Here is an 8,010-nt window from a genome sequence, read left to right on the forward strand (position 1 = left end):
CTGACCTTCCTTCTCCTTGGACCCGCTATCATCCTGGAACCTCTCCCATTCCTCCTCAAACAATTCTCAATGATCCCAGGGGCAGGGTGGCAGGAGGGTTGGGTGTTAGGAGGGGCTTCCCAGATCCTGTGCCCTGGATGACAGTGGGACAGTAGCTGCAGGACATTCGGTCATGAGAACTGGAACCGTGGATCCCATCCATCTCCTTGGGCATTTGTGTTGTTCCATTCCTTGCTCTCTCCACCACCACTGTGATGTACACTCCTGACAATACGTGTGTGAAAAACTGAGCCAGAGTTTCCGGTGCTGAGTCCGAGGCTGAGGATGGGTGCACCTGTTGCCTGGGATGGTTGCTGCTCACTGTCCTCCCAGACTGGGGTGCTTGTCACCGTTTTCTCCAGGGGACCTCTACTTCCTCACGTTCTCCCCAGGGCTACTGGCCCCAGAGGAGACACCTACCAGTCTGAGGGTGACCAGCACTGGCTGCCAAGTGTTTCCTTTGCCGGAGTCCTTCCCCAGGAGCTCCTGCATCTCTGACACATATTCCCTGCGTGCCTATCCTTCCGCCTTGGACTTGCATGTGATTCGTCTCCATCCCTGTGGAACTCAGTGACTGGGAGCGTGGTTTGGAGCAGAGCCAGGTGAAACCTTTCTCTGGCCTTGGGTTGTGAGCAATGCTTTTGCCCTTTGTGGTGTGTCTTCCAGCTTTCTGCATTTCCCTGGTTTCTGTGTGGGTCTCATGGGGAACCAGCCCTCTGCTGTCTGGGGTCAGGCTGTGGTGTCCCAGCAGGACCAGGTGTCTTGGCCCCGAGATTGTGCCCATTTTTCCTAAAGTGGCCTCTATGATTACATCTGATGTGTAATCCATCGGGGATTTCAATATCAAGTAAGGGCAAATTTATGACAAATAAACGCAGAAGAAAAGGAGTTCCCTTTGAAAATAAGGGGGCAAACACAAAGGCCCGTATTGTGTGATTCCAATTACAGAAACATCAGGAATAGGTAAAGGAACAGAGATAGAAAGCAGCTTAGAGGTTGCTGGGGACTGGGCTGGAGGAGAAACGGACAGGGATGGCTTCTGGTCTGGGGACTCCTTTGCGGAATGAGACATTCTGCGGCAATGTTCTGGGGTGTGGTGGCACAAATTTGGGCATGTACTTAATGCTCATGATGTGTTCAACTGAAAACAAGGAATTTTATTTAAAACAAATAATAAACAGTATATAGGACATGGAAGGATAAAATAACAGTTAATATGTACTAGAGAGAAAGAACACAGGGGGAGGTGATGAAACAATCGGGCGGGTTCTCGGGTTCAGGCGATGGAACTAAGGGTAATTGTGCAAGGAGCTCTCCTTGCAGGACTTTGGGCTCTGGATGCACCTGTGGGAGCCCTGCAGGAGCAGGAGTAGGGGAAGGGCTCAGGATAGGGGCAGGGAAAGGGGCAGAGACAGAGGTAAGAGCAGGGAAAGGGGGAGGAAAATGGGAGGGACAGGGACAGATGTAGTGGCAGGTGCAGGATCCAGGGGAGGAGCCGGGACAGGATCTGGGTCAGGGGCAGGAACGGGACCACTGGCAGGGGAAGGAGAAGGGGCAGCGTCTCTGGCAGGAGTACAGACAAGGGCAGGAGGAAGGGTAGGATCTGGGTCAGGGACAGTGGCTCTGTCAGGGGCAGGAGCAGGAACAGGGGCAGAAACAAGAGCACAGGCAGGGGCAGGGGCTGGGGCAGGGGCAGAGGCAGGGTTAAGGGAAGGGGTAGGAGCCCGGTCAGGATCTTGGTCCGAGGCAGGGGCTTGGGCTGGGGTGGGGGAAGGGGCAGTGGCAGGAACTGTAGCAGGGGCAGGGGCAGGGGCTGGGGCAGGAGCAGGTGCCAGTTCTTCCTGGACAGCGCCAGGCTCTCCGTTGCCAGGTGCCGGTGACCTGCCGACTTCTGATCTCCTCCAGAAGTCACTGCAGGCACCAGCCCTCCCTCCAGATCCGGCTCTAGCTCCTCAGTTGGTGTAGCAGCTGTGAGAGGAGAAAAGATCACCCACATGCCTGCTCTCTGTGGGCCTTTGCAGAGGAAGAGCCCAGCCCAGGGTCTCCCAGAGAAGCCACAGCCGGGAAGGAACCCTCACGGGGACGTCTCCCCAACTGCAGCCCACCGCTGTGTGCTCTGTGCCCAGTCGTTGCTCCTGGCCCCACACCAGCCTCTGAGGGCCCCTCCCTGTGGGGCCAGCACCGACCTGTCCCCACACAACACAAACACCCAGCCACAGCCTTCTCAACCTCGGCCTCAGCCTCCGTGGGCTCTGGGACCTGGACCACTCTCCGGTGGACAACACCTGGGACAGTGGTCTGGGTGGTGTAGGAGGTCTTCCCCTACAATCCCCAGCACCGACTTCTGGGGACCCCTGTGTGGTCACCCCCTCTCTTGAGGAGATGGAGGGCGTGTCCACCAGCCTCCTCTCGATGTCCTCCGTGGCGTTCTGCAAAGACAGGGACTGGTAGCTGGCCCCGAGTCATCACAGCCCTGCCCGGCCATCCGCACTATCCTCCTGCCAAGTCCCCCTGCTGCTCCCAGATCAGACACAGACCTGTGCGTACACAGCCCTGCATCCGGGAATCAGTAACCCATCCCTGCATGTCTATCGGGATAAAGCTCAGGCAGAAGGGGCAGCGCCTGCACACCCCATCCCACACAGCCAGCCTTGACCTTGAACATGACCTGCCTACTGGGTATCTGAACCCTCATCACCCTGCTCCTGCTTGGGGTGACCCCACCCTCCATGATCCCTCTTTACACACACATACACACACACACGCACACACACACAGACACACACCACCATCCACACACGTGCACACACACACACACACAGACACATGCACACACACACACACACACACACACACAGGGAGGGCACCTGTGGCTACACAGGTCAAGTGAGTGGGGCTGGGTGGCCGGCTCTGCGCTTCCTGGTGTCACCTTTCTATCCTTCCGGCAAAATGGCCAGAGTCGGTGGGGAGCCCTGACATGAAATCCCCAGTGGGGGACAGTGTCTGCAGGGCGCCCTTTCTTCCGCCTACAGCCTCCGGACCTCGGAAAGCAACATGCAAACATCTTGGTTTGAAGATCTCCAATGAAATGAGCTGGGCAGGGGGCTGTCTATAGAATGTGGGTGCCTGGTTACAAGGGTTCCAAATTCTGTTGGGCTCTGTTGTCAGGGAATTGAGGTCACCACTGCCTGTGGTCCCCTTACCCAACTTCCTCTTCACACAAGAGCCCCGAGAGTGCCCCCCTCCCGCGGCTGCTCAATGCTCTTCCTCCCCCCATGCTCCATCCACACAGTGACACCCACAGGGCCCACCCATATCCCCCGGGAGGCCTGGGTGCAGCTGGTGTCTCTACTGTGATGGCACAGAGCTGGGTTCAGACCTGGTTCCTGTGTGTGCCCAGAACTGTGACCCTGGACAGACCCTATGCCTCTCAGGGCCTCCCCAGGCTCCCCATGTGCACATCGGTGTATTCTGGCTTCAGTAGAAGTTACACCACTGGGGGTAAGAAAGGTACACATATTCCATACCTGCCTTCACAGGAGGCTGGTGCATACTTGGCAATGGAAGGATGAGCCAGGAGCTGGGCTTGGCATGGAACATAGCTCAGAGGGGCTTGGGTCTGCTCTGGGGTCAAGGCAAAGCCACCCTCCCTCCTGCTTGTGTCCAAGCCCCCGTGGGAAGGTAGAAAAGAACTGATTGTGACCTTGTCCTCTCAAAACACAGATATCCATTGGTTCCCTTTTGGGTTAGGCTCAGGTCCCAGGGCCTCGTCTGTGCCCGTGTGCTGGGCAGTCCCCAGAGTGACCCATGGCACCCATGAATCCTGGTCACACATCCCTGTGGAATGCCCTCCCCTCCAGGGTGGATGGCCTGTGTGACGGCGCTCTCAGGAATGGAATGGCACAAAATGTCGGGATGTCATTTCTAAGATGGTGAAGGAAAGTCTATGACTTCTCCTGGTTCCCTCTATCCTGTGTTCATTCTCTGTCTCCTTCTCTATCTCTGTGTCTGTGTCTCTCACAGGAGCAGGATCTGTGGGTTCCATGGGTGATATGAGAAACCTCAGAAGCCTCCCCTGTCCCTGTTTCCCTCTCCGGTCCTGGTGCTCCATTCCTTCCTAAGGCCTCCTCACCCTGACCAGAGCAGTGATTCTGGATCCTCTTCCAAATGGGGAACCTGAGGCTGCAATAAGTAGGGCCCTGAACTTTGTCTCCAGACTGGTGGCCCAGTGCCCTGCCACGTTCTGCGTACCCATGTTCTCAGCCCCCCTAACCCCCAGTGTGTCCTCTGCTGAGAAGGACCTCGAGGGTGTAGAAAGAATTTTCCCAGGACTGGGAGCACAGTGGGTCAGGGATGGAGATCCAAGGCCAACAGGCTCTTTCTACAAGCCTGTGGGACCCTTGGAACACTGCATCTCTGCAGCCCAAGTGACAGAAGAGTAAGCTGAGGCCTTTTGTGTTGTAGCCCCTCTGGACTTGGGGGTGGGTATCTCTTCCTACTCTCATGTGCCCAGGGTGGTGGTGGACACCGGAACCCAGACCCTGTCTTCTTCCAGTTCCCTGGCAACGCCCTGGGTCCCTTGGGGACCCCTGACCATCAGCCTGGCCTGTCTCCCCTCCCCATGCTCTGGATCTTGGTTCTTGCCAGGAGTCCTGATGCCCTGCCCCATGGCCCAGCTGACCCAAATTCTTTCTTCTTTCCGCTTGTTCTCCACCTCACTCCCTGGGTGTCCTCCCCTCTGACCCCCAGCTGGGCAGTCAGAGTGGTGTGTGTGTCTGGGTGGGTGTGCATGTGCGCATGCCTCTACGTGAATCAGTGCCAAGGTCATGTCCCCACATGGGATCGGGTGGGTAGCTATAACTGAGGATCTGAGAGGCTCTCACTCCCAAAATGAACTTCATGGGAGGTTTGGAGCCAGCCTAGGACAGAAGAGCAGCCCTGCTTCTTGGGCTCTGCTCCCTTTATTTGTCTTGGGCCAATCCCTGCCTCTCTTGACCCAGCTTCCCAACTGTCCCTGAGGGTTGGGCATGAAAACGCTTGAACATGGCTGCTTCTCTAGGGGTAGGTGGGGGACAGGTGCACCAGGCACACAGGCCTCCCTACCGAGAGGGCCAGCCAGGTGTGTCATGGCCAGGTGTACAATGGCGACCTGCACAGAGCACCTGTACATTGACCCAGCCCTGCAGTGGATGTAAACGAGACTCATGGCTCTGCACCTGACGGGTCCCCCATGTTCCTTCACCACCGCCAACTGTTATGTAGCCCCAGGGTCAATTGGGCTACACAACCATGGCCACCCTGTGCAGCAGGCCTTAGCGTGCAAGGCCAGGTGGGTAGGATATTTGGGGATGCAGAGATCATTCAATATCCCCCACCCAGCTGGAATGCGTTCCAGTTTGCTGGAATGCGTTCCAGTTTGCTGGAATGCAAACTCCCTCTCAGGGCCCAGCTAAGTGCTGGGCTGGGCCAGAGGCCCTGGAGGCATCCGTGGAGGCTGACTCAGGACAGGGAGACAATCAGTCCGCCCCTTCCACTTCTCCTCTCCTCCTTTTGCCTTGTGTTCCAGGCAGGACCTGGGACGGTCATCCAGCCCGTCCCTGGCTACAGCTCTGGCTGGAGTCAGAGGGGCCGGTTGGAGGCTGGGGTGGAGGGGCCCACCAGCAGGATTCCCATGTGCAGGGGGCTGTTACTATAATGAGGGACCCCGTGGGCATTCAGGGATTTCAGCCCTTTGTAGACATGAGCAGTGGCCCCAGCACTCGGCCCCAGCCCCATCCTTCACCCTCTACAAGGCCCTGCATCATTCCCAGTGCAGTCCTAGTCCACAGCCACTCCTCCCTCTGGCCCCAGGAAATCCAGCTGCTCCAGGGGCTGCAAAATCTTTCCAAGGTGGAGCTGAGCCAGCCCAATGGGCCCTGGTTCCTGGTCTTGCAGCCACACAGTGAGGAGAGGTGAGGCCAGGCAGGAGTGGGGAGAGGGCAGAGTGGACTCTCCCTACGGTCCATGGCTGCCTGGTCAGCACAGACCATGCTGTGTGCTGGCCCCTAGGGCACCCAGACTCCTGCTCCCGAACAGGCTCCGTGAGGGAGACTAGAATGTGGCTCCTGCTAGCTCACATGGTGTCACTCTGCCCTGTATCTACAGCCTGTCCCTCCAGCTTGACTCCCCTCCTAGTCGGCCAGCTCACCTTCAGGGTCAAGAACAGGCCATCATGAAGCTCAGGGGCAAGTGTGTGGCTGGGCAGGCAGGGGAGCCCTCGCTCTGGGCTCTGGAAGCCTGCCCTTCCAGATTCTCTGCTGACCAGCCCTGGGTTAAGTTGAGGTTTAGGGTTAGGTTGAAGGTGAGTGTGAGGGTGAAGGTTTAGTGTTAGGGTGAGGGTGAGGTTTAGGGTTAGGGTTAGGGTTAGGGTTAGGAGATGATGGCTCCTGATACTTCAGTAAAGATATATAAGAGCTACTGGATATTCAGTTGAAGGGCATGTGACTTCCTGAAAGTTATGTGAGCTGAGAAAGTGTGACATTCAGTTAGAAAGTTAGTAGGAGAATAAAGTTCATTTGACAATCTGAAAACTCATAACACTCAGGAAGAACCTATGAGGTGTCCTGACATGCAGGCAGGCAAGGGACAATCTCTTGATGCTCAGATTGTCTGGTGGAGAACTTATACTCAGGGAGAGGAGGGAACACACCCTTCATGCAGGTGGAGGTGTGACCTCCTCACACACCTACAGGAAGGTGAATCTTCTTAACATGCAGGTATAGGAGGTGAACATTTGTCATCCTCCCGTCAGTGAGTTTCCGTCTCCTGAGAATCAGAAAAAATGAAACCTCTGGACATTCCGGTGATTTTCGTGAGAATTCCTGACCCTCAGTTGTAGGAGACACATCTTCCTGCATGTAGGTCCCAGAGAGGAGACCTGGAGACCCTCATGTAGGAAACACCAGACCCTGAGATACTCAGCAGTGAATAGAAAGTTGGGCTTTGTAGTCCTAAATTAGAGAAGTGCACAGTGGATCTTTGAAAAGTGTGCTGACAGTATGTACTTGGAAGAGGGAAAGACAGTTTGCCCTACACAGGGTTAAGGATCAAATAATCTGGTGAGCCCGACTCACTGTGATCATTGACATGCTGCATCATCTTGACAGAGGGACAGAGCTGCCCCTCAACCCATGATTTGGAACAGGAATGTGGTTGCGGTTTGCATGAGGGGCAGACCCTGACACTGCACAAAACTGGATCCTCAGATGATACCGAACCTTTGAAGGGTAACTGGGAATGAAGATCCTGGCCTTGGAACAGAGGGAGGGGGCTGCACATGAGCCCCCATCAACCGAGGGTTGCAGAGGACCCTGTAGAGAAAGCTGGGATCTTGTTTCCGCCCGAACCGGTTAAACAAAGGGCTCGTTCCTGGCCTGAATATTGGGGAGTGAGGGGGGGATGCAGCCATGCTGATTGGACAGGAGACCACAGAGCTTTGTGAGGTCACTGGGCTTCCAGGACAGGCTGGGGCAGGATTATGAGAGAGATGCTGCCAACTGCCATTCTGCTGGCCTTGCCAGTGTCTGTGGTTGCCAAAGATAACGCCACGTGTGAGTAAGTGTCAGGGACTCCTCCGGAGGTGGAAAGAGTGTCTTCTGAATAGCAAGCCCCACCCAGACTCCCTCTGTCCAGGGCTAGGAAGGGGCCAAGCTTGGGCCTTAGTAGTCCCCTGGGTCTCACGGGTGTGACCCACATCCCCAACTCAGACCATCCTTGCTCCCAGCTTCAAAATCTGAGAGACACCAGGGCTGACCCCTGGGCTCCTATTCCTCCTGTAGCACAGACGCTGGGGACCTTCCCTCACCTAGAGACTGACCTCACTGCCTCTTGCACAACAAGTCCCAATTTTTAGAAACCACATTCTTCCCATAGATACTGAGGTGCCCCAACTATGGCTGACCCCAAAGACTCCAGGGTATTGTCATGGCATTC

General features: G+C 56.1%; 1 pseudogene; it reads right to left on the reverse strand.

The window, feature by feature from the left end:
* Window positions 1-1,200: 1,200 nt before the first annotated feature.
* LOC141372178 (uncharacterized) lies at window positions 1,201-3,103 on the reverse strand (annotated as a pseudogene).
* Window positions 3,104-8,010: the final 4,907 nt, after the last annotated feature.

Source organism: Callorhinus ursinus, unplaced genomic scaffold (genome assembly GCF_003265705.2).
Source record: "Callorhinus ursinus isolate GAN/ISIS: 27379988/994484 unplaced genomic scaffold, GSC_fseal_2.0 scaffold2102, whole genome shotgun sequence".
In the NCBI taxonomy this organism is placed as follows: Eukaryota; Metazoa; Chordata; class Mammalia; order Carnivora; family Otariidae; genus Callorhinus; species Callorhinus ursinus.